General features: G+C 36.9%; 1 long non-coding RNA gene and 1 pseudogene across 1 annotated transcript; both read left to right on the top strand.

Annotated features, from left to right (window-relative positions):
• Positions 1–333: 333 nt before the first annotated feature.
• LOC110900646 lies at positions 334–17,747 on the top strand (annotated as a pseudogene).
• An 8,160-nt stretch (positions 17,748–25,907) lies between these two features.
• LOC110897609 lies at positions 25,908–26,864 on the top strand. The gene is made up of 3 exons (XR_004876891.1): positions 25,908–26,133; positions 26,224–26,488; positions 26,646–26,864. It is a non-coding gene; the product is annotated as an uncharacterized LOC110897609 (long non-coding RNA).
• The last annotated feature ends 473 nt before the right edge of the window (positions 26,865–27,337 follow it).

Genomic DNA, 27,337 nt, shown 5'->3' with positions numbered 1-27,337 from the left:
GTTGTTTTTCGATCTTTATTATGTAAGTTTTTCATAAAACAAGGCTAGGGTTTACATTCAATCCAGTGTTCTTCTATAATCTTCAGATTCTATTTTAATTGTTTTACTATTTGATTCATCGAATAATATTCTCATTCATCCCTAAATCGCATCACATCTCTGTCGTCAATACCTCACGAATAAAGATTTCAGGTATCATCTTCTACCTTCTATATACGTATTTTTATCCTTCTTAGATTTGTCGATTGGTCATTTTGTTGATTCGGAGTTTTGTTGATGATTTTGATAATAGGTGTTTATACAGGGTTATCTATCTCGTGAATTTTCGAATGCATGGTGATGCTCGGCAATAACACTAGCAAATTTGTTCATGGCGATAGGTACAATTAAGTAGTATTTTCTGAGTTTGAACAGGCTAATTTTATGTTATAGTTGATTTCATAGTTATTTTGTTGGAAATAAGTTTTAATTGCTGTTAATGTACGGTCCGATGTTGGTGCGGTTTTTTAATTCAGTTTTGTTGTAATAGGTATAAGGCAAGTGACATGTTAATGTATAGTTTGGTGCTGGTATGACCTTTTAATCCTGTTTCGTGGTAATCTTTATAGGTCGAATGACGTATTAATGTATAGTTTGATGTTAGTGTGATCTTTTAATTCAGTTTTGTTGTAAATTTTTTAGGGCAAATGATATATTAATGTATAGTTTGATGTTGGTGTGATCTTTTAACCTTGTTTTGTTGTGATTTTTTTAGGGCAAATGACATATGCAAGGAATCGAAGAGGCAAACAATTAACGCTGAAGACGTATTCAAGGCGTTTGAAGAGATGGCTAAAGATGAAGACTTTAAGCTTCTCAAGATCCAAGTTCACCCCCCCCCCTTTATTTATATTTTAATTAAAAAAAACTTTTTGATTCTTCACATTCTTGATTTTTAGTTCTTCATGTTGGTGACAGATATATGTTGGGTGTGAACGTGGAGAGTGGGGAGGATGTGATCAAGCATAAAAGAGTTTTGCGGATGGTTGAAGATCCTGTTAATAGACCTGCATTTGAAGTCATATTAGTGTAGGTAAAAGTTTAAGTGTCCAGTTTGTTTTTATATCTATTATGGCTTCTGTTTTGAGTTTTAGTGAGTTTATAATTGGTGAAATGATAGCCAAAGAGGCTGATAGGGCAATACATGCCTTACATAATCAGCATACGTTGCTAAGGGTCAGCGTATTCTTTCACTATGATGATACATTTTTAAGAAGTTGGTGATATCTTTTCAAGTGAAAGGCATAATGATTTGAGTTTATTTTACAGGGAGTGTGTCCCATCCAGGTCAAGCATGCTGATGGGGAGCGTGAAAGGTTAGGTAATTTGACATCTTTAAGATGCGCAGATTATCTCACCGCAGGTATTGCTCTTGACAATCTTTTGTTACAATTGTTTTAATGGTTTGTGTTTCAAATGAATATAAATTGGTGCTGCCTTAAATCTTGAATATTTTCTTAATATTTCGTGTCATTTTCAGGTCTCATCTTTGAAGTTTCAATCCAACGTGTTTATTGCTGCTGTTAGTGGGAAATCTTCGTCTTTACAGTTGGGTTTTGTTTCTGTTTTTTGGGTTTTTGATTGATGGTAATATTATTGTTCAGGAAATGATTTGGTTGGTTTGGTGATTTTGCAGGAAGTCTCATGCGTATAGCATTCAGCCTATCAAAGCTACTGCCACACAGACACCAGTTAGTGTTTCAGGTAAGTGTTTTTAACATGCCTTCTATGTGTTTGATGAAATGCCAAAGCCAGTTTTTTATTTATTTTTTATTTTTTAAACAAAATCTGCATACTTGAATTTTATGCAGAGTCCAGCACAGGTGGGAAGACCAGAGGTGGGATCAATGGTATGGTTTTTTTTTTTTTTTTTAAGATTTTGTGGTTGTTGCTGTGTATATTTTTGGGTTATGTTTAAAATTTAAATTGGTGGTTTGGTAAATTTTGTAGATTTACTTTTGAATAGTTACTGTGTATATGAAAATGGGATATAAGGATCTTGTTTAGTTTGTTAAATATATGTGTTGTGATTTGCAGAGCATTATTGTAATGATTTGAATCTTGTAGGTTTTGGAAGAGTTGGAAGGTTGGTATTGAGAGTAGCAACATTTAGAGATGATATTGAGGTTGTTGTGGTCGATGACCCTTTTATTGATGCCAAATATATGGTAAGGATGAACTTTTATGTAACAATTTCTTGGTTTTGTTTAATGAGTTATAATGACTACAGATGATTAAATTAAAAGGATGTATTGTTTTGACTTTTGAATAAATCACATTTTACCTGTCAACACTTCCTGCTTAATGACTGGTAGCAAAATCAGATTTGATTTCTTGTTTTAAGGAGTAGTCAACTTATTTGATACTAAGACTAGCTAATCAAATGCGTAATATTATGGACAGTTCACAGTTGGACAGCAACAAATTTATTTTAATAACCTTGTGATGAATGTATTTTTCAGGCTTACATGTTGAAGTATGACTCTACTCATGGCCTATTTAAAGGAACTATTAAGGTAGTTGATGAGTCAACTTTTGAAATCAATGGGAAGGGTGATTTTGGAGCCGACTATGTTGTAGATTCTTCTGGAGTTTTTACAACGCTTGATAAGGCTTCAGCACACAAGAAGGTAACAATTGACTTTGATTTACTTAAAACTTTTAAAGAACATTTGTACCCCTAGGCTGACTTTTCTTCGTATCAACGTGCAGGGTGGTGCCAAGAAGGTGGTGATCTCAGCTCCATCAGCCGATGCACCCATGTTTGTTGTAGGAGTAAATGAGACCACTTACAAGCCAAACATGGATATCGTATCCAATGCAAGCTGCACCACTAATTGTTTACTCCGTTGGCCAAGGTATGCATTCTTTTTGAGTTTTCTGCAATTGATGGTGTTATTTTCTTTATTTTTATTTATGAATATTGTAATTTGAAAAAAAAATACGATACCAAAATAGCATTTCTAACTCCTGGTGAAATACTACTTTTGTACAGGTGGTTCATGAAGAGTTTGGTATTGTTGAAGGTTTGATGACAACTGTCCACGCAACAACAGGTCTTATGTTGACCTATTTTGGAGCAAAAAATAGGGTCAGATTTAGACCATGGGGTATGGTGGGGCTTGGGTTGGGGCATTGGTTGACACGTAGAAATTCAAAACTCAAGTCTTCAACCCACTTTGAAGGGGGTATGGTGGGGCTTGGGTTGGGGCTTGGGTTCAACTTTTTTTTAAATATATATATATATATATATATATATATATATATATATATATATATATATATATATATATATATATATATATTTATAACCATTCACAGCCCGCCATGTCAGCTTGCTCCCCCGCCCCACGCCCGGCTTGAAACCCAAGCCCCAAGGGCCACGCCCCAACCCACGCCCCATACCCCATGGCCTTAGTTGAGTCAAATTTCGGGTTGATTTGACCTGCATGGTTTTTTTAAATATATTTAATGGGTTATTATCGTTACAAAAACAATGTCATTGCTGGTGGCAATGAAGTTTAGAACTAGGCCTCTCTAGAGGTCGCCAGTTCGAAACTGAGCTGAACTGGGTTTTACCATAGTGGGCCTTCGGGCGGGTTGAATATGGGAACCCGAACACGACCCATTGTTTTATTCTTGTCAAAGATTTCAACCCTATCCATAATACATAGAATCCGGGTCATCCTGAACACGATCAATTAACTCATTTTGCTAAAGTTTTATCTAGAATTTGGGAATCCTGACACGATCATTTTTACTTTATTATGAATGTAAATTAAGCATGTAACAATACTTCGTTACGAACATTAAATTTAATTTTTTATTTTAAAACGCTTACATGAAAGAGATTAGTGGGTTAACACGTTTTTAAACATGTCAATTCGAACACGACCCGTTAATAAAGCGGGTCAACTCAAACACCGCATTTTTTTTAAAGAAAGAGTAGAAGCAGCCATGGAAAATATAGGTAAAACTATATTTTTAAGTTTGTGCCAATTTCTTTGCTGACTTTACTTTTTACATATGTTTCAGGTGATATTGCTTGATGATGCTTGCTAGGAAGTTTGTGTCACATAGGACCTGGACGAGGCCTTAGTGACTTAAAAACAGTCATAACAATATGTAGTTTGTTTGTTTTAATTTAAAGACAATGTACATTACACAATAATTCAATAAAACAAAACATTTGGTTACCATGGTTGTGAAACAATAATTCTGTTGCAACACTCCCCGACGTTTCCGCCACGGTTTGTTGTTTTAACGTGGTCGGGGTGTGACAGAAGAGTTGGTATCAGAGCCAATGGTTATAGGGAATTAGGTTATTAGCATTGCTTTGACCTAGACTATAACTTTAGGACCCTAACACAAGTTTACTTGTGTTTAGAAATTTTAAAACAATACCGTCACCTATCCTTAGGTGATAACCACAACAAGAACACAATAACGAATCCGCTTCGAAAATTAATCATCTATCCTTAGATGATTGATTACTAGGTTTTGAACCTTTTATTATAAGGTTTTGAACCCTTCCAGTCTGATTCATCTTTGGCTTTGTGCCTTTCGAGTTTTCAAAATCTCGTCAAAGTTTGGGTTTAAATAATGTGAACACGTGCAAACTGGAAGAGTGAATGCCTGTACCCTGAGTTTTCTGTCTAAGGCTAGAGTGTTCGTACAAATCCGCATTATCGGACCAGTCACTCTTACCTGGGAACTCTTGGGGTGAGTGTTCACTTATAGGCGAGCATGTCTTCGCGATACATTATTTTGACCTATTTACTTTGATTTGTCACTGCGTGTCGTTTGTTTGTTCAAGGTAACGAACAAATGATCGCCTTCCTTGTGTGGTGTTGATATTTTCAATACCTCTTTTGTTCCTCCAATTGTCAACCTCACGCGTTTCCCATGTTTCCTTTTTAGACAATGCCTCCACGACGCAATACTCAACCCGATGCTCGAACTTATACTGCTGAGGAACTCGCAGCCCTTGTCTCTCAACAAATGGCTGCTGTGCTTCCAGGCATTGTGACCCAAATCCACGAGCTATACAATAACAATAATAACAACAACAATGCACCGTGTAATTTCAAGAATTTCAATTCTGCGAAGCCGCTTAAGTTTTCTGGGTCACAAGGAGCAACTGCACTCCTGCAATGGTTTGAGAGTATCGAGAGCACATTCAGACATGTGCAGTGTCCGAATGAGCGCAAAGTTGAGTTTGCTTCAAGCGTATTTGAGAAGCGAGCTCTTACATGGTGGAACGGAGTGATGCGTGATAGGGGTGCCGAAGTGGCACTAGCACAAACTTGGGATGAGCTCCGAGCTCTCATGATGAGAGAGTTCTGTCCCCGACACGAGATTCGAGTGTTGGAACGAGAATTTGACGATTTGAAACAAGTCGGGGGAGAACACCGTGCTTATACGGATCGATTTGAGGAGCTTAGTTTGTTGTGTCCCACGATGGTTACCCCGTTGGATAAGGCAATCGAGAGGTATATCGATGGTTTACCCGACTCCATTCAGGACATCCTGACTGGCGTTAATCCTACTACCGTTCGTCAAGCGATCGAGTTGTCTGCTACCCTGACTGAATCTCAAGTCAGGAAGGGTAAACTCACCCGCAAGGGTGATAAAAAGAAGTCAACTGATTCTGAAAAGGGTAAGGGTGAGAAGCAGGATGAGGCATCGAAGAAGTCAAGGAAGCGCAAGGCTTCCCAAAACTTCGCTGTCACCAATCAAACTGCTCAGAACGCTCAGAACCCACCGACTCAACCTCCTGCAAAGAAAGCATATGCTGGTACCGCACCTCACTGCACTCGATGTAATGGTCACCATGTTGCCCAACAGGCCTGTAAACAGTGTGCTACGTGTGGTAGGCTTGGGCATTTGGCCAATACTTGTCATTTTGGTCAAAATCAGGCTGCCCAGGTTCCAGCACAAGCTCAAGGGAATGCTGCAAGATTCCCGCCTGGTTCGTGTTTCAATTGCGGAGAAATGGGTCATTTCCGCAACAATTGCCCAAGATTGGTAAACGCGAATGCGAATGCGAATGTCAATCCGAATGTCAACGCAAACGCGAATGTGAATCCCGCTCGTGGGCGAGTGTTTAACATCAATGAGGCGATCGATGATGCGGCAATGAACAATTAGTATCTTAGAATCCCTCTGGTTGTTATCTTTTAACATTTAAAGACAATGCGGTTGTTATATAAATAAAATTTGTGGTTTTATTTTAAACTACTGCAATTGTGTGAATGTTTGAAGCAACCTTGTAATGTCAACACAAAGACAAACTGCTCGTGTGGTTCTGTCAATCCCATGATCACTTGGATCTCCCCTAGAACCTTAAACGCTCATTTCTTTTAAAAACCCATTGTTATTCGAGAAAAGGATTCATCTGTCCGAGCTTTTTCACCTTGGGGAGCTCCTGCCCTCTTTGTGAAAAGGAAAGATGGATCTTTTTGTATGTGTATCTATTATCGTAAGCTTGATAAGCTTATCATCAAGAACCGAATTCCTATTAAGATCTTCCTATCTTCATGGTTAGACTCTTGGAAATATTTAAAGTGCCAAATGAAATCCACGGATTGGATTCCTGGCGTACTTTAAATACCCTGGTCCAAAGATAACAAATTAAAGGTCGAATTAATCAATTTTGCGATTTTGTGATTATGTGTTTATGTGTTCTCCTTTGTGTTTTGTGCGATCCGATTTGTTTTTGAAATCCTCATAGAATCTCCCATATCTTTATATGAGGGATTCATAGTAGGATATTCAGAGGTACTACCTTAAATCCTTAATGGGCTTCTACGTGGTAGTTAAGACCCTTGGATTATATAAGTGCCATTTCATATTTTGAAAAAGACCCCTTGAGTGGTCTAGTTAAAGATTGATTCAACATCTGGTCAGGAATGAAATGTGATATAGCTGGAAAGACTTCTAGGTAGTCTGTTTTAAAAGATCATTTATTGATCTACAGGACTCAATGATGGTCTGGTCACGCTCATCACAGGTTCATTCATTTGGTTCTTCCCTACACATTATCAAATACACTACGGGGACTATGCAAGGAATTACGTAATTATGGACGCGTACATAATTATGAAATTCAGTGCACAGAAACCACAGTAAGATTTATCATGTGTAAGAACTGATAGTGGCAACAATGACGGAATGTGAACGATGTAATGAGGTACGGTGGACGCACCAATGACACTTCATATACTTGTATATAAGTGTCCCTCTTACAAAGCAAGCATAATGTTATTAAAGTTACTAGAAGTTCAGAACCCAACCAGTATTGTCTTATATTTCCGACTTCATGTTTCGAGCTCTCACAAGTTTCCTCTGATTAAATTTCGGGACGAAATTTCCTGAAGTAGGGGAGACTGTGACATCTGTGCCTCCAAGACCATCGAACAAATAACAAACCAATGAAATTTTGTGTTTCATACTTGGGATTTGTGAAAATATGTGTATCGTTTGCACATATCAAATTCTTGTTCGATTTCGAGCTCTAAATCGCTTTCTGGAAAGTTATACGCAAACTGGTGTGTAAACGCAGTCAGTTTAAGGCGACAAACACTCCGGAATAGTGAAATAGGCTTAACATACCTTAAATAACCTTCAAATAACTTAGAAATAAGTTTTGGATGGTTTGGTGTGTCGAAAACAAGTTTATTCGATCGCAGGGACTATTTGTGTCAAACTGCGAAACTATACCGATTCGTATGGTGTCGAACAGTCCGGAACTTGATCATAAGTTAAACATACCATATATAACCTAAAAATGGCTTAGAAATAAGCTTTGATAGGTTCGGTGTGCGAAAACATGCTTATATGATCTTACAGGGACTAAAAGTGTCAAAAACGGCGTAAGTTTGCATTTTCGCGCATATCTTACGTTCTGGACACATCTGGACATCCAAAAATTTTGTACACACTAAAATATTTTTATTTTAGTGATCGCCATGCAAAAATTCCATTCGTCGCTTAATTTTGGTTCGTTTTCGCATCCGTTTGAATTTCGTCGTAAATAACCGAACAACGCGATCGTACGACCAAACGAGCCGACATCCGTGATGTTTTCGAGCATATTTCAGGTCCCCTATGCTTTAACTTCATTTTGGAGCCTTGAAATGAGGTTAACGAGGTTTAAACGCATCGAAAAAGGCTTTAAACGCGTGCAGGGACCATTTCTGCCATTTTGTGAAACTTTGCTGTATCAGGCACACCGTAGCGTAGCGCGAGCCCTAAGGCCTATGCCGTCGCGCTACGCGAGTGCCTCATCTGGGCAGAAAGTTCATTTTCAGCATCTGTTTGCAAATTCAGGGGCCAATCTTGCAATTTCTTTGTGTGGTAACCAAGTTACCACCTCTCCAAGGCTTTGCACCTGCATCAAACAAATGTATGGATGAGATTATTGCTTGGAGGCTACACAATACATGTGTAATGATCCTATGATCTTGCTACAAGTATAAATAGCCCAACAATTTCATTCATCCATTGCTCATTTCCTTCTCTTCTCTTCTACAATCTGAATTGAGAGCTCTCCCAAGTGTTTGGAGCTTTCTAATCTGATTATTCTTGTAGAAAAGATAGCAAGGACCCTTTGTAAGTCTTCTTTCATGCTTGTTCTTTATGTTTAAGCAAAAAGTCAAACAGTTTGACCAACAGTTTGACTTTCGGTTTTGACCATCAATTGGTCAAGTCAAAGTTCAATTGAACTTTGACACGTGATTGTAATCACGATAGTTATAATCCTTCGTGATTATAGCCGCTGATTACCACGTTATCTAGTTGTAGTGTCGAGTCAAAGTTTCGGTCAAAATGCGTTTTAGCACGCATTTTGCAACGGAACTACTTTAGAGTATCAAAACGCTTTGTTTTGATACCAAATCAGTAGGTTAGACATGTTTTGACATGTCTAACTCGACACTATTAGTTTGTGCTTGTTTAGGGTCGTAAGATAAGCGGTCTAAACAACCGCTTATACTTCCGAACCCGACCCGTTTGGTCGATCTTTGGATCCGACCAAGCTTAGTTAGTGATCATAATTGCATAGGGAATAACCACTGAGGTTATACCTTATGATCACGTAGGATCGGTTAGTCATTTGCTAGTTAGCTTGTATGCCCATAGGAAATGACCAAAATGCCCTTTTGAAGCTAAAATCCGTAATTTGACTATGTGAACATATTTTTGACTTGTAATCTGATTTAGTAACATGTTTAGGGATAATTGGGCATGTAAGACTTGGCATAGCACATAGATTACCGTCCGAACATAGTTTTACGCTAACGACGCATTATAGTGGCTTATGTTACCATAATGGGTCGAAACGGGTCAAAAGCACTTAGGTAGGCTTTCCAATCAGAATGTTGGGACTATTAAATCATACCATATGAGTTTAATTACTCATTTGATTTATAGAACCTCATTCCATCCTATCTCCCGATTTAGGTGTCGATTTTATTTATCTAGCGATCCGATACTAGGTACCACTTGATTCCTTGATTGCCCGTGCATCGATAGTTCACAAAATCAAGGATACCCTACAATCTCAAGTGAGTACATAGTTCCCCTATTTTATTGTTTTCAATTGTTTTGGGGTGAAACATATGTGCAAAACGATTTTCAAGGTTTAAACGATGATTTCAAAAACGATTAAGATGGTTTATACAAAACTAATAACGATTTCAATAAGGTGAACAAGACTTGTTGGTTGTTATTACATAACAAATGACATTCATTAGCTCTGATCAAGCCGACCAGTATTAGGTTATGGTACCATAGGATCTGACAAATCCCGTTATCAGACTACACCCATGGTTATGTGTGGGGGTTATGTAGGTAACGACCGAACCTGATGATTGTTAACTTACCCTTTGGTGGTTTGTTAATACGAAACGAGAAACGAGTTAAACGAGTCACGAAGGTTTGAATGTTGTTAACGAGACGACCAAAAGTATCTTTTTCACTATTAAAACAAATACGATTTTGGGACGAGATAACGATTTGAAACGAGATACACGATTTGAAACGAGATACACGATTTGAAACGAGATAAACGAATTAAACGATTGGTTTTGGGTAGTGATTAAATAATGGGACGGGTGTAGTATGATAGAATCATGGTAGATACGCCGCTGGTACTTCTTATATATAAGTGATTCTATCATATTACATTGCGTGTCATTATTTAGTGCACTTGGGAAAACGATTTGAAACGATATCACACAACGAGGTTTTCGAAACGATATAAACCATACAAGTTTTATTAACGAGCTTTTACGAGGTGTTTCCAAATTATTTTACTAAAACAAATGTTTTTGGGTTAAGACTCATGGCTACGAGATTTTATAAACTATAACCAATTTGATTTGAGTTGGTTAATTATGTTGCAATACACTTTTCAAAACGAGGTTTGTATTTTTGACTCTTGTAGTCTAACGAGGTACTGCAACATATAAACGAGCCATGAATCCAATACTCCCACAAAACCTATGTACTCGCCAGCAATTTCTTTGCTGACTTTACTTTTTACATATGTTTCAGGTGATATTGCTTGATGATGCTTGCTAGGAAGTTTGTGTCACATAGGACCTGGACGAGGCCTTAGTGACTTAAAAACAGTCATAACAATATGTAGTTTGTTTGTTTTAATTTAAAGACAATGTACATTACACAATAATTCAATAAAACAAAACATTTGGTTACCATGGTTGTGAAACAATAATTCTGTTGCAACACTCCCCGACGTTTCCGCCACGGTTTGTTGTTTTAACGTGGTCGGGGTGTGACAGAAGAGTTGGTATCAGAGCCAATGGTTATAGGGAATTAGGTTATTAGCATTGCTTTGACCTAGACTATAACTTTAGGACCCTAACACAAGTTTACTTGTGTTTAGAAATTTTAAAACAATACCGTCACCTATCCTTAGGTGATAACCACAACAAGAACACAATAACGAATCCGCTTCGAAAATTAATCATCTATCCTTAGATGATTGATTACTAGGTTTTGAACCTTTTATTATAAGGTTTTGAACCCTTCCAGTCTGATTCATCTTTGGCTTTGTGCCTTTCGAGTTTTCAAAATCTCGTCAAAGTTTGGGTTTAAATAATGTGAACACGTGCAAACTGGAAGAGTGAATGCCTGTACCCTGAGTTTTCTGTCTAAGGCTAGAGTGTTCGTACAAATCCGCATTATCGGACCAGTCACTCTTACCTGGGAACTCTTGGGGTGAGTGTTCACTTATAGGCGAGCATGTCTTCGCGATACATTATTTTGACCTATTTACTTTGATTTGTCACTGCGTGTCGTTTGTTTGTTCAAGGTAACGAACAAATGATCGCCTTCCTTGTGTGGTGTTGATATTTTCAATACCTCTTTTGTTCCTCCAATTGTCAACCTCACGCGTTTCCCATGTTTCCTTTTTAGACAATGCCTCCACGACGCAATACTCAACCCGATGCTCGAACTTATACTGCTGAGGAACTCGCAGCCCTTGTCTCTCAACAAATGGCTGCTGTGCTTCCAGGCATTGTGACCCAAATCCACGAGCTATACAATAACAATAATAACAACAACAATGCACCGTGTAATTTCAAGAATTTCAATTCTGCGAAGCCGCTTAAGTTTTCTGGGTCACAAGGAGCAACTGCACTCCTGCAATGGTTTGAGAGTATCGAGAGCACATTCAGACATGTGCAGTGTCCGAATGAGCGCAAAGTTGAGTTTGCTTCAAGCGTATTTGAGAAGCGAGCTCTTACATGGTGGAACGGAGTGATGCGTGATAGGGGTGCCGAAGTGGCACTAGCACAAACTTGGGATGAGCTCCGAGCTCTCATGATGAGAGAGTTCTGTCCCCGACACGAGATTCGAGTGTTGGAACGAGAATTTGACGATTTGAAACAAGTCGGGGGAGAACACCGTGCTTATACGGATCGATTTGAGGAGCTTAGTTTGTTGTGTCCCACGATGGTTACCCCGTTGGATAAGGCAATCGAGAGGTATATCGATGGTTTACCCGACTCCATTCAGGACATCCTGACTGGCGTTAATCCTACTACCGTTCGTCAAGCGATCGAGTTGTCTGCTACCCTGACTGAATCTCAAGTCAGGAAGGGTAAACTCACCCGCAAGGGTGATAAAAAGAAGTCAACTGATTCTGAAAAGGGTAAGGGTGAGAAGCAGGATGAGGCATCGAAGAAGTCAAGGAAGCGCAAGGCTTCCCAAAACTTCGCTGTCACCAATCAAACTGCTCAGAACGCTCAGAACCCACCGACTCAACCTCCTGCAAAGAAAGCATATGCTGGTACCGCACCTCACTGCACTCGATGTAATGGTCACCATGTTGCCCAACAGGCCTGTAAACAGTGTGCTACGTGTGGTAGGCTTGGGCATTTGGCCAATACTTGTCATTTTGGTCAAAATCAGGCTGCCCAGGTTCCAGCACAAGCTCAAGGGAATGCTGCAAGATTCCCGCCTGGTTCGTGTTTCAATTGCGGAGAAATGGGTCATTTCCGCAACAATTGCCCAAGATTGGTAAACGCGAATGCGAATGCGAATGTCAATCCGAATGTCAACGCAAACGCGAATGTGAATCCCGCTCGTGGGCGAGTGTTTAACATCAATGAGGCGATCGATGATGCGGCAATGAACAATTAGTATCTTAGAATCCCTCTGGTTGTTATCTTTTAACATTTAAAGACAATGCGGTTGTTATATAAATAAAATTTGTGGTTTTATTTTAAACTACTGCAATTGTGTGAATGTTTGAAGCAACCTTGTAATGTCAACACAAAGACAAACTGCTCGTGTGGTTCTGTCAATCCCATGATCACTTGGATCTCCCCTAGAACCTTAAACGCTCATTTCTTTTAAAAACCCATTGTTATTCGAGAAAAGGATTCATCTGTCCGAGCTTTTTCACCTTGGGGAGCTCCTGCCCTCTTTGTGAAAAGGAAAGATGGATCTTTTTGTATGTGTATCTATTATCGTAAGCTTGATAAGCTTATCATCAAGAACCGAATTCCTATTAAGATCTTCCTATCTTCATGGTTAGACTCTTGGAAATATTTAAAGTGCCAAATGAAATCCACGGATTGGATTCCTGGCGTACTTTAAATACCCTGGTCCAAAGATAACAAATTAAAGGTCGAATTAATCAATTTTGCGATTTTGTGATTATGTGTTTATGTGTTCTCCTTTGTGTTTTGTGCGATCCGATTTGTTTTTGAAATCCTCATAGAATCTCCCATATCTTTATATGAGGGATTCATAGTAGGATATTCAGAGGTACTACCTTAAATCCTTAATGGGCTTCTACGTGGTAGTTAAGACCCTTGGATTATATAAGTGCCATTTCATATTTTGAAAAAGACCCCTTGAGTGGTCTAGTTAAAGATTGATTCAACATCTGGTCAGGAATGAAATGTGATATAGCTGGAAAGACTTCTAGGTAGTCTGTTTTAAAAGATCATTTATTGATCTACAGGACTCAATGATGGTCTGGTCACGCTCATCACAGGTTCATTCATTTGGTTCTTCCCTACACATTATCAAATACACTACGGGGACTATGCAAGGAATTACGTAATTATGGACGCGTACATAATTATGAAATTCAGTGCACAGAAACCACAGTAAGATTTATCATGTGTAAGAACTGATAGTGGCAACAATGACGGAATGTGAACGATGTAATGAGGTACGGTGGACGCACCAATGACACTTCATATACTTGTATATAAGTGTCCCTCTTACAAAGCAAGCATAATGTTATTAAAGTTACTAGAAGTTCAGAACCCAACCAGTATTGTCTTATATTTCCGACTTCATGTTTCGAGCTCTCACAAGTTTCCTCTGATTAAATTTCGGGACGAAATTTCCTGAAGTAGGGGAGACTGTGACATCTGTGCCTCCAAGACCATCGAACAAATAACAAACCAATGAAATTTTGTGTTTCATACTTGGGATTTGTGAAAATATGTGTATCGTTTGCACATATCAAATTCTTGTTCGATTTCGAGCTCTAAATCGCTTTCTGGAAAGTTATACGCAAACTGGTGTGTAAACGCAGTCAGTTTAAGGCGACAAACACTCCGGAATAGTGAAATAGGCTTAACATACCTTAAATAACCTTCAAATAACTTAGAAATAAGTTTTGGATGGTTTGGTGTGTCGAAAACAAGTTTATTCGATCGCAGGGACTATTTGTGTCAAACTGCGAAACTATACCGATTCGTATGGTGTCGAACAGTCCGGAACTTGATCATAAGTTAAACATACCATATATAACCTAAAAATGGCTTAGAAATAAGCTTTGATAGGTTCGGTGTGCGAAAACATGCTTATATGATCTTACAGGGACTAAAAGTGTCAAAAACGGCGTAAGTTTGCATTTTCGCGCATATCTTACGTTCTGGACACATCTGGACATCCAAAAATTTTGTACACACTAAAATATTTTTATTTTAGTGATCGCCATGCAAAAATTCCATTCGTCGCTTAATTTTGGTTCGTTTTCGCATCCGTTTGAATTTCGTCGTAAATAACCGAACAACGCGATCGTACGACCAAACGAGCCGACATCCGTGATGTTTTCGAGCATATTTCAGGTCCCCTATGCTTTAACTTCATTTTGGAGCCTTGAAATGAGGTTAACGAGGTTTAAACGCATCGAAAAAGGCTTTAAACGCGTGCAGGGACCATTTCTGCCATTTTGTGAAACTTTGCTGTATCAGGCACACCGTAGCGTAGCGCGAGCCCTAAGGCCTATGCCGTCGCGCTACGCGAGTGCCTCATCTGGGCAGAAAGTTCATTTTCAGCATCTGTTTGCAAATTCAGGGGCCAATCTTGCAATTTCTTTGTGTGGTAACCAAGTTACCACCTCTCCAAGGCTTTGCACCTGCATCAAACAAATGTATGGATGAGATTATTGCTTGGAGGCTACACAATACATGTGTAATGATCCTATGATCTTGCTACAAGTATAAATAGCCCAACAATTTCATTCATCCATTGCTCATTTCCTTCTCTTCTCTTCTACAATCTGAATTGAGAGCTCTCCCAAGTGTTTGGAGCTTTCTAATCTGATTATTCTTGTAGAAAAGATAGCAAGGACCCTTTGTAAGTCTTCTTTCATGCTTGTTCTTTATGTTTAAGCAAAAAGTCAAACAGTTTGACCAACAGTTTGACTTTCGGTTTTGACCATCAATTGGTCAAGTCAAAGTTCAATTGAACTTTGACACGTGATTGTAATCACGATAGTTATAATCCTTCGTGATTATAGCCGCTGATTACCACGTTATCTAGTTGTAGTGTCGAGTCAAAGTTTCGGTCAAAATGCGTTTTAGCACGCATTTTGCAACGGAACTACTTTAGAGTATCAAAACGCTTTGTTTTGATACCAAATCAGTAGGTTAGACATGTTTTGACATGTCTAACTCGACACTATTAGTTTGTGCTTGTTTAGGGTCGTAAGATAAGCGGTCTAAACAACCGCTTATACTTCCGAACCCGACCCGTTTGGTCGATCTTTGGATCCGACCAAGCTTAGTTAGTGATCATAATTGCATAGGGAATAACCACTGAGGTTATACCTTATGATCACGTAGGATCGGTTAGTCATTTGCTAGTTAGCTTGTATGCCCATAGGAAATGACCAAAATGCCCTTTTGAAGCTAAAATCCGTAATTTGACTATGTGAACATATTTTTGACTTGTAATCTGATTTAGTAACATGTTTAGGGATAATTGGGCATGTAAGACTTGGCATAGCACATAGATTACCGTCCGAACATAGTTTTACGCTAACGACGCATTATAGTGGCTTATGTTACCATAATGGGTCGAAACGGGTCAAAAGCACTTAGGTAGGCTTTCCAATCAGAATGTTGGGACTATTAAATCATACCATATGAGTTTAATTACTCATTTGATTTATAGAACCTCATTCCATCCTATCTCCCGATTTAGGTGTCGATTTTATTTATCTAGCGATCCGATACTAGGTACCACTTGATTCCTTGATTGCCCGTGCATCGATAGTTCACAAAATCAAGGATACCCTACAATCTCAAGTGAGTACATAGTTCCCCTATTTTATTGTTTTCAATTGTTTTGGGGTGAAACATATGTGCAAAACGATTTTCAAGGTTTAAACGATGATTTCAAAAACGATTAAGATGGTTTATACAAAACTAATAACGATTTCAATAAGGTGAACAAGACTTGTTGGTTGTTATTACATAACAAATGACATTCATTAGCTCTGATCAAGCCGACCAGTATTAGGTTATGGTACCATAGGATCTGACAAATCCCGTTATCAGACTACACCCATGGTTATGTGTGGGGGTTATGTAGGTAACGACCGAACCTGATGATTGTTAACTTACCCTTTGGTGGTTTGTTAATACGAAACGAGAAACGAGTTAAACGAGTCACGAAGGTTTGAATGTTGTTAACGAGACGACCAAAAGTATCTTTTTCACTATTAAAACAAATACGATTTTGGGACGAGATAACGATTTGAAACGAGATACACGATTTGAAACGAGATACACGATTTGAAACGAGATAAACGAATTAAACGATTGGTTTTGGGTAGTGATTAAATAATGGGACGGGTGTAGTATGATAGAATCATGGTAGATACGCCGCTGGTACTTCTTATATATAAGTGATTCTATCATATTACATTGCGTGTCATTATTTAGTGCACTTGGGAAAACGATTTGAAACGATATCACACAACGAGGTTTTCGAAACGATATAAACCATACAAGTTTTATTAACGAGCTTTTACGAGGTGTTTCCAAATTATTTTACTAAAACAAATGTTTTTGGGTTAAGACTCATGGCTACGAGATTTTATAAACTATAACCAATTTGATTTGAGTTGGTTAATTATGTTGCAATACACTTTTCAAAACGAGGTTTGTATTTTTGACTCTTGTAGTCTAACGAGGTACTGCAACATATAAACGAGCCATGAATCCAATACTCCCACAAAACCTATGTACTTGCCAGCAATTTCTTTGCTGACTTTACTTTTTACATATGTTTCAGGTGATATTGCTTGATGATGCTTGCTAGGAAGTTTGTGTCACATAGGACCTGGACGAGGCCTTAGTGACTTAAAAACAGTCATAACAATATGTAGTTTGTTTGTTTTAATTTAAAGACAATGTACATTACACAATAATTCAATAAAACAAAACATTTGGTTACCATGGTTGTGAAACAATAATTCTGTTGCAACACTCCCCGACGTTTCCGCCACGGTTTGTTGTTTTAACGTGGTCGGGGTGTGACAGTCTTATGATGTATTCAAACTTTTCAGGATTGCTGAACATGTAGATGCATATGAAGGAGTCAATTATTAAGGTAGGTAGGTTTCTGGATTGAAATTAGAATCTTTAAGTCTTTCAACTTTCAAGTGGCCTTTGGCCCAATGGTATTGGCTTTTACAACCTCTAAATTATAAGTTCCAAGTTTTTCACATCCTGGTCAGAAATTATAATCTTTAATTGTTTTTTAATGATATATGTGCCAGAAGATGGAGGGAAGGTCATTGTTGGAGAGAGCTAATTGCAGAGCAAAGGGTGGGGGCTACGGGAGTTGCAATATTGGACACTGTGGGAGGGATTGGTCAACCATTAGCTATGTTAACAAAGATGAACCCGCTTTATCATGTTGTTAATGTTGGACTCTGTATGCCCAAGACACATATTAAATTGATGTGGCTAGTACGTTATGATCCAAGTCGGGTCATACCCAATAACAAGCTAGACAAACACCTACAATATTTATTTATGATATGATCAAACAAATAAATATTAACACTTAGTATATTTAGAAATTGGTTTTCTAAATAATTTAGAAATTGGTTTTCTAAATAATTGCACTTGACAAACTAATAAATTATATGGATAATTTATTTTGAGAGAATATTTTATTTTGTTATTTAATGGGTTAAATAACATAATAAAAGTTGTATAAGTCTTATAACATATGATGTTATAATTTTATAAAAGTTATAAAATTAATCAAGACTTAAATTGTTTTATAAAAGAAATTTGAATTTTTTTTTATAAAATTAAAAGGTGGGCCGCCCCCTCCCTTCTCTTCCCAAGACCAAATATGGTCCAATCACATTACATGCATATCTTACAAGTTAGATGGCATTTAATTGGGTGGTCTTCCCAAGCAATTTTGGTCCAATAGAAAGACATGCAATTTGCATGGTTAGAGGCCTTTTGATTGGGTCTTGAGGGTGGCAACCTTCTCTCATCTATTAATACATTTTGTATGACAAAAATTAAACAGGAGACTTGGAGAAAGGCTCTAAAAATCGGCCAACATGGTGTGCCATTTTAGAAGTTTTTTTTAAGTTTGAGATTCAAGTGCAAGAACTCAATATGTTCTCTCAAAATTTTCGGCCATGGTGGTTGTTCTAGAGGGTTTCTCAAGTGAGTTCACAAGTGTAAATCCTAGCAACTTAAGGTGTTTGTTGGAGGTTTGGGGTATGCAAGCTTGAGGTCTTCTCCATTGAAGATTTCCATTCAAGAACATCATCTTCTTCATATCTTTTGCTATATGGAAGGTAGTATTCTTATAACACCCTATGGTTGTATTTTGATAGCATGCATGTCATATATGGATCCGATTTTGGGTTTTTGCATTTAAAAGAGTTTTAAATCTTGTAAAGTAACATGTTTTAAATCTTTTTTCCGCTGCGTTTTAATTTTATTCGGATAAAATTACTTTGATAAACATGTGAAAATCCCAACAATGGCATCTAGAGCCGCTTATATGAGTGCATGCTTCATCGGATTTAAAATTTCGGTTTTTCGGGTTTGAAGAAACCCTATGGCCGAAATTTTATCCATGGTTTTCCTTTTGTTTTTTCAAGATTTATTTCCTACATGCATAAAGGAATCTTGAAAAAATTATGTCATATGGATGATTTGTTTTGTTTGGACAAAAACCCACATTTTTCGGTTTTTCATTCTTGGCCGAAAAAATAGAGGTTGTAAAAAGGAAACCATTTTTGTTCTTGAATTTTATATATATTTGGATAGATATAATTTTGGTGTTCATAACCTAGCCATGACCTTATGTGAATATATGTTGAATGATTGTGTTTGTGATTTGTATTTAATTATTTCAAAGGGTTGTAATAATTATTATTTTGTCTTCCATTTGTAAAAATATGTAATTTATTTATTTTCATTTGGTATGTAAGTAAATAGATTAGATGCATTTTATTTTACTAGAAAAATGTATTAGGATACTTTTATGTAAAAGAAGATGCACACAAAAATGCGGTTTTGGTTTTTGCCAATTTCGGGCATAAAGGACTTCATAGTTCTTAACGGGATTTTAGCCCGATAACCAAAACACATTTTTGAAGTCCAAAGGAGTTTGGAACTGAATATAAAAGACATTTGGAAGCTCAAAGAATGTGAAGAAATCACAACACAAGAAGAAGACTTGAAGCATTTGGATGCGTGATCAAGTGGGAGTTCAACGACACATTATTTGTGTCAATATTCACCCTTTAGGAAGGACCTTTTGACACACTTGTTTCGGCTAACAAGTGTGGTCAAAATAGTTGGCTATGGTTATGCACCTATTGATATGTGTGTTGTGCTTGTATGGTTGTTTATTTATGTTGTTTGGATGATATTTGGATATGCATGCTTAACAAACTAAAAAAATCAACAACAAGCTTAAAATTGGTTCTTACAAAATCATTAAAACGATTAATAAAAGGTTTTATTAAAAATTAATGATTTTATAATAAAATGGGTTTTATTAAAAGAACCTTGAAAATTGGTTTTCACTAAAGTACCATTGATTTGAATGCATGCAAATATATGGTACATAAAATTTTTCTAAACTAGAATTTTGAAAAAGGAAAATCCCTTTTATAAAACAAGTCAAACACCATCCTTTTATACAACACTCGAATTACTTGGGAACTCTTTGTGGGATAAATGTCACCTAACCACATTTGAGGAAACTTGTATATTTGAGGTGGGGTTACCATGTTTGTGGGATAAAGGTCACCTAACCACTTATATGTGTAAACTCACATGTGTGTATAAGTTGGACGACTTGATTTGGAAACCATGAACTTAGGGTCACCGAAGCATGGGGAACAAAGGTGTTGATGGGATTAAACATGCCAACTAAACATAAAGATGTTTAACCGATCCCATAAGGCTAGAAGTTGCAAAAGGTTGCAATTGTCAAACGTTGACTACCTTGTTAATTTAAATAGTGGGATAAAGGTCACCTAACCAATATTTAAATGTAACGTTGGATTCTAGATTTTAATTATTAATTGTCTATGAGACATAAAAGGGTATTAATGATTAAAACATAATAATATCGAAAATACAAAAATTTGAACCTTGTTAAATTTTGTAGATGGTCGCTAACAATATTACCCAAACCGTCTATAACCTATCACTGAAATCGATCCTAATCCCAATGAACCTCTTATGGAAGATATTGATGCCTATAACGATTGGATTAAGTATATCGAGTATATTATGCAAGCCTCTTGCCTCATGTTAGGAATTATGTTTCCCGAGATTCAAAGGATTTTTTGAACATCATGAGTATACGACAAGATTACCCAATTGTAGGAAATGTTCCTAAGGGTAGAACGCTTCGAAATGGTTCGAGCGTTTCATGCATGTCGGATGGAGGAAACCCGATCGGTCTCATCTTATGTCTTTAAGATGAAAAGCCACATTGATCCCCTCGAAAGGCTCAATATGGATAAAAGGGCTTTATCTATTCTAACGATCAATGAGAGTGGCAACTAGAAAGGGCATCACCCCGACACCAAAGCAAATGTTGCCAAAGGAAAGGGGCACATCAAAGGGAAAGAAAAGAAAGACTAAAGCGGAACTACCGAAACCAATAGAAAAGAAGGCAAAGGTTGCCACAAACGATCCATGCTTTGAGTATGGTGAGATAGGACATTTAAATAGGAATTATCCATCCTATCTCAAAGAGTTGAAAACTAAGAGGGATGCTAGGCAAACCTCAGGTACAATATTAATGATACATATTGACCTTAATGTTATTTCTTCTAACACATGGGTATTAGATACCAGATGTAGAACTCATGTTTACAATTTGTTGCAAGAGTTCAAAAAAAATAAGCATTACAAGAAGGGAGACATTAGTCTCTTCATGGGAAATGGAGCGAAAGTTCAAGTTGAAGCCCTAGGAGACTATGTTTTGAAACTTCCAAATGGTTTGGAAATTGCTTTAAAAATGTTTTGAATGCTCCTAGTTTGACTAGGAACATTATTCAAGTTTCCCTTTTGAGACAATATGGTTTTAATTTAAAGTTTGTAAACAATGACATTTATATTTCGATAAATGACATGTTTTACTTTAGAGTTATGCTTTCAAATGGTATTTATGAATTGGTTCATAAGAATATATCATTTGATAGTTAAATGTACCATATAATCACCAAGAAACTCAAAATGGATTTGAGTGAGACCTATCTCTGGCATTATCACCTTGGTCATATAAACAGCTGTCACATGTAAACACTTCGAAAGAATTGTCTTTTGGAGACAAGTGAAGTTGGTTCATTTGATACGTGTGAATCTTGTTTACAAGGTAAAATGACCAAGTAATCCCTTAAAGGGAAGGGGAAAAATATTTATTAGGTATCATACATTCGGATGTATGTGATCCTTTTAAGCCAATGACTAGGAATGGTGAAAGATACTTCATTACTTTTACCGACAACTATAGTAGTTATGGTTATGTGTACTTGACACTAAGATGAAGTTTTGAAACATTCAAAATCTTCAAAAGGTGAAGTACAAAATCAACTCAATCAAAGTTCTTCGTTCCGATAGAGGAGGAATCGAACTCTATTCGGATATGGTTCGATCTATGATGGCTAGGGGCGCATTATCTCTATCATTTTGGGGTTACGCTTTGCTCTCCGTGGCTCGTATATTAAATATGGCCCAAACCAAGAAAGTGGATAAGACACCTTTTGAAATATGGCATGGAAGGGCTCCATCATTATCATATTTAAAGGTATGAGGTCATGAAGTTTATGTGAAGCAATACACCTCAAATAAATTAGAAATACGATCCACTAAGTGTATCTTTGTAAGATATCCTAAAGATGGTATAGGATAATATTTCTACGATCCAACAGAGCAAAAGGTATTTGTTGCTCGAAAGGCAAAGTTCTTGGAAGATAAGTTCCTTATGGAAGGAACTAGTAGAACAGTGGAACTTGATAAGGATCAAGAACCACAAGTCGATACACGTTTGGTTGATACTAGCACTCAACAAGAGGTTGTTGAAAAACGATCAAGTGGTTGATCAATACACACAAAAACGTTCGCAGATCTGGTAGAATTAGTAGTCCACCTGAAAGATATGGATTTTTCATGAATGGATGCTACATGGTAGATTCGGATGAACCAACCACATACCATGATGCAATGTCAAAATCCGATTGTGACAAATGGCTTGAAGCCATGAACGTAGAGATGCAATCCATGTATGACAACCAAGTATGGGAATTGGTTGTGCTACCTCTTAACTCCAAAGTAGTTGGAAATAAGTGGGTTTTCAGGAAGAAAACATATATGCATGGAAACTTGGATACTTATAAAGGGAGACTTGTAGCAAAAGGTTTCACTCAAACTCAAAGGGTTGATTATGATGAGACCTTTTCGCCCGTGGCGATGCTAAAGTCAACTAGGATATTATTTGCCATACCTGCATAATATGATTATGAAATTTGGCAAGTGGATGTCAAAACGGCTTTCCTTAATGGATATTTTAAGGAAGATGTCTATATGGTTCAGCCTGAAGGTTTTGTCGATCCAAAACATCTTGACAAAGTATGCAAATTAAAGATATCAATCTATGGATTGAAATAAGCATCTAGAAGTTGAAATTACCGTTTTGATGAAGAGATTAGGGAATATGGATTCATCAAGAACGGCGATGAAGCTTGTGTGTATAAGAAGGCTAGTGGGAGCATCATCACTTTCTTAGTATTGTATGTCGATGACATTCTACTATATGGAAATGATATTCCAACCATGGTAGGTGTAAAAGCCTGGCTTGGAAGTTGTTTTTCCAATAAGGATCTTGGAGAAGCCGCCTGTATTTTGGGAATAAAGATCTATAGGGATAGATCAAGGCGCTTGATAGGTTTAAACTAAAGTGCATACATTGACAAAGTCTTGAAAGGTTCAAGATAGAGAGCCCTATGAAAGGTTCGGTACCTATTCAAGAGGGGACAATATTGAGTGCGTCTCAATGACCAAGCTCAAAGGATGAGCAAGAAAGAATGAAAGGAATCCCATATGCGTCTGCTATAGGATCCATAATGTTTGCAATGATATGCACTAGACCGGACATGTCATGCGCTTTAAGCATGGCGAGAAGATACCAGCGAGTAACGGTCATTGGGTGACTGTTAAAATATATATTGAAATACCTTAGAAGGACTAAGGATATATTTCTAATATATAGATCTGGTGAAGAAGAACTCATTGTAAAGGTTTACATGGATACGAGTTTCCAACCTGATCGAGATGATTCTCGATCACAATCAGGGTAGCATTGTCCACTACAGAATCAGAATACATCGCCGCTTCATTCATCAAAATGATTCATGTGGATCTGTCACTTGAATTATTGCCGATCTAGGGGTACTCCTTACCATTCAGGACCCCTAGAGATCTTTGTGACAACGATGGTGCGAGTGCTCAAATCAAGGAACCTCGTGCACATCGAAAGACTAGGCACATTGAGCGGAGTTTCAACTACATAATGGATGAAGTTGAAAAGGGGAAAGATATGTAGTCGCAAAGTTCACACTGATCAAAATACTGCGGATCCACTCACGAAGCTCCTTGAACGGGCAAAGCATGAAGGGTCATACTTGTGCCTTGGGACTTCGATATTCTAGTGATTGGATTTGATCTATTTTGTATTTGGATATTGGAACAATTGTTATTATAACTCTTTATGGTATGTTGAGTTATGTTCCATTTTAGCATGTTTAAATCCGTGAATAAGTTACTTATTCTAAATGTCCGTAGTCGATCATACTTGTGGGAACAAGTATGAATGTAAGACTATTATGAACTTGGATTGGTGGATATTCATTAGGTATGAATATAGAGCAAAGTGTTGCTGCCAAAGTTCATAGATATTTGTGGGATACAAATATTGGACTGACCCGCTCTCAAATATTACTGCATGGAATCATCTGTGATTGATCATAAGTAAATTTGAGCAAAGGCGAATATCATAGTATCCTCTGACCTGAGATACATATTGGGTCTTGATATTCACCAAATATTATACCTTGACTTAGTTCTTCGCTGTCTGTAATAAGACAGTACATAAGGCTAAGCTCAGGTGTGGTACAAGGTGATTGTGAGAGACGTATGTAGTCAAGAAGGGATTTGTTCCTCTTATTAGTTGAGAGTAAGATGTCTAAGGCCTGCTAAAGTCAAATCAACAGAGAATGATCACACTATGTCTCTGGATTTGACATGACATCTGCAACAAAAGGATAAATGATAGATTCACCTAAATCATGTTCAAGTAAGGGACTTGAAGGGGATGATGTTATTGAATGGCACTTTGTCATGCGTATTAGGGGTAGTAAACCGTTGTTAGGCGTCATTTACTGCTTGCATCAATCTTCTATGTATCTTGTGCAAGTGGGAGATTGTTGGACTCTGTATGCCCAAGACACATATTAAATTGATGTGGCTAGTACGTTATGATCCAAGTCGGGTCATACCCAATAACAAGCTAGACAAACACCTACAATATTTATTTATGATATGATCAAACAAATAAATATTAACACTTAGTATATTTAGAAATTGGTTTTCTAAATAATTTAGAAATTGGTTTTCTAAATAATTGCACTTGACAAACTAATAAATTATATGGATAATTTATTTTGAGAGAATATTTTATTTTGTTATTTAATGGGTTAAATAACATAATAAAAGTTGTATAAGTCTTATAACATATGATGTTATAATTTTATAAAAGTTATAAAATTAATCAAGACTTAAATTGTTTTATAAAAGAAATTTGAATTTTTTTTTATAAAATTAAAAGGTGGGCCGCCCCCTCCCTTCTCTTCCCAAGACCAAATATGGTCCAATCACATTACATGCATATCTTACAAGTTAGATGGCATTTAATTGGGTGGTCTTCCCAAGCAATTTTGGTCCAATAGAAAGACATGCAATTTGCATGGTTAGAGGCCTTTTGATTGGGTCTTGAGGGTGGCAACCTTCTCTCATCTATTAATACATTTTGTATGACAAAAATTAAACAGGAGACTTGGAGAAAGGCTCTAAAAATCGGCCAACATGGTGTGCCATTTTAGAAGTTTTTTTTAAGTTTGAGATTCAAGTGCAAGAACTCAATATGTTCTCTCAAAATTTTCGGCCATGGTGGTTGTTCTAGAGGGTTTCTCAAGTGAGTTCACAAGTGTAAATCCTAGCAACTTAAGGTGTTTGTTGGAGGTTTGGGGTATGCAAGCTTGAGGTCTTCTCCATTGAAGATTTCCATTCAAGAACATCTATCTTCTTCATATCTTTTGCTATATGGAAGGTAGTATTCTTATAACACCCTATGGTTGTATTTTGATAGCATGCATGTCATATATGGATCCGATTTTGGGTTTTTGCATTTAAAAGAGTTTTAAATCTTGTAAAGTAACATGTTTTAAATCTTTTTTCCGCTGCGTTTTAATTTTATTCGGATAAAATTACTTTGATAAACATGTGAAAATCCCAACAGTTAATGTTCCTGGTGTCACTGTCAATATCAGCCATATGGACACTAGGGTTGTCGTAACTTTCTTTCAATAACAAACTTTTCGGCTATATAGAGGCCTTTTTTCATTATGGTTTGTTGAATTAAACTATCATTGTAGCTCAGTACATTAACGTTTCGGTATTTTTCTGGTTCATTAGATTGTCTAGAGGTGGCAAAATGGGTTGGTTGGTCTGGCTAAACGTGTCAACACGTGTAGCTTGCTCAGTGTTGACACAACACTCTTTTTGTCAATTTTCTTTTGATGTTTTTTATAGCTAATTGTAGAATTATGAAGATTTACAGGTGAGAGGTTTTCTCCGGCAAGCATTTACTGGGGTGGATCTTGTGATTATACCTGCTGGTGGATCGCGCATTGATGATCGGTCATTTGAAACTGGATGAACTTGGTACTGATTTTGGTGGTTGCATTTTAACCTTTCGCAGATTTGTCGTGTTGAAGACATAGCTGTGGATGGCACAGTTAAAGGGAGTATCATTCAGATACAGATACACAGAGCAATGAGTGTCATTGTCAGCACAGAAGGCATGATAACCGCTTCCGAGTTAGGTATTTTTCTTTAAATTTTTAAGCGAGATCTACTTTATCCAAACTGCATGTATATTGACATAATATATACTTGAGATCGTTTCTGCAGGTTGTCGAAATGTTCTATATTTATAGTTTATAAAATTGTGTTGTTACTCACTTTTTACATTTGTCGCAGGAAAACATTCTTCAATATGTCAAAAGTCAAGCTCCTATCACAACCGCTAAAGCACAACCGCTAACAATGATGATGCGACTACCAGTTGTGATAATAATAAAATAAACTAGCGTAAACTGGTTGACGTCTATAACTCTCCAACTTCAAGGATTCGGAGAAAGTTAGCAAGAAAGAGGTTGAGCTTTGTATATCTACGAATTGAAAATTAGTTTTTATGTTTCTTACGTCTTAAACATTGTTTTTTTTATTATTATTTCTGTATGTTGAGGTTTACTGTTTGATGTTTATTTTGTTTTCATATGTATGAATAACTCTACAATTTTTAAAGCAAATAATTTTGTTTTTATTTTAGCTAATCGTTCTTATATTTGACGTTTGTTACTTTTATGGTCAAAATACTCTATTTAACATAAATCAATGAATCTTTATAAAAGAAAAGCCAAAACCAATTACATAAGATTTTTTTTTTTAAAAAAAAACCCGTTTATTATAATTCCTTTATTAGTGTATTTCATTGCAAATTCAATGGATAACGTATTCTAATATAATTTAAAAAAACGTTTAGAAAAACTTGAGATATTTATGAAACCAAAATAAAATTTCCTGTGGGGAAGGAAAGAGGATATTAAATATATTGAAAGTGTTGTTTGTGTACTTTTTATTATTGAAAACTAAATTTCCTAACCCGGGAT

Source organism: Helianthus annuus, chromosome 13 (genome assembly GCF_002127325.2).
Source record: "Helianthus annuus cultivar XRQ/B chromosome 13, HanXRQr2.0-SUNRISE, whole genome shotgun sequence".
NCBI classification, from domain to species: Eukaryota; Viridiplantae; Streptophyta; class Magnoliopsida; order Asterales; family Asteraceae; genus Helianthus; species Helianthus annuus.
The sequence above is the reverse complement of the archived record's forward strand: the minus strand, read 5'-3'. Positions and strand labels throughout refer to the sequence as shown.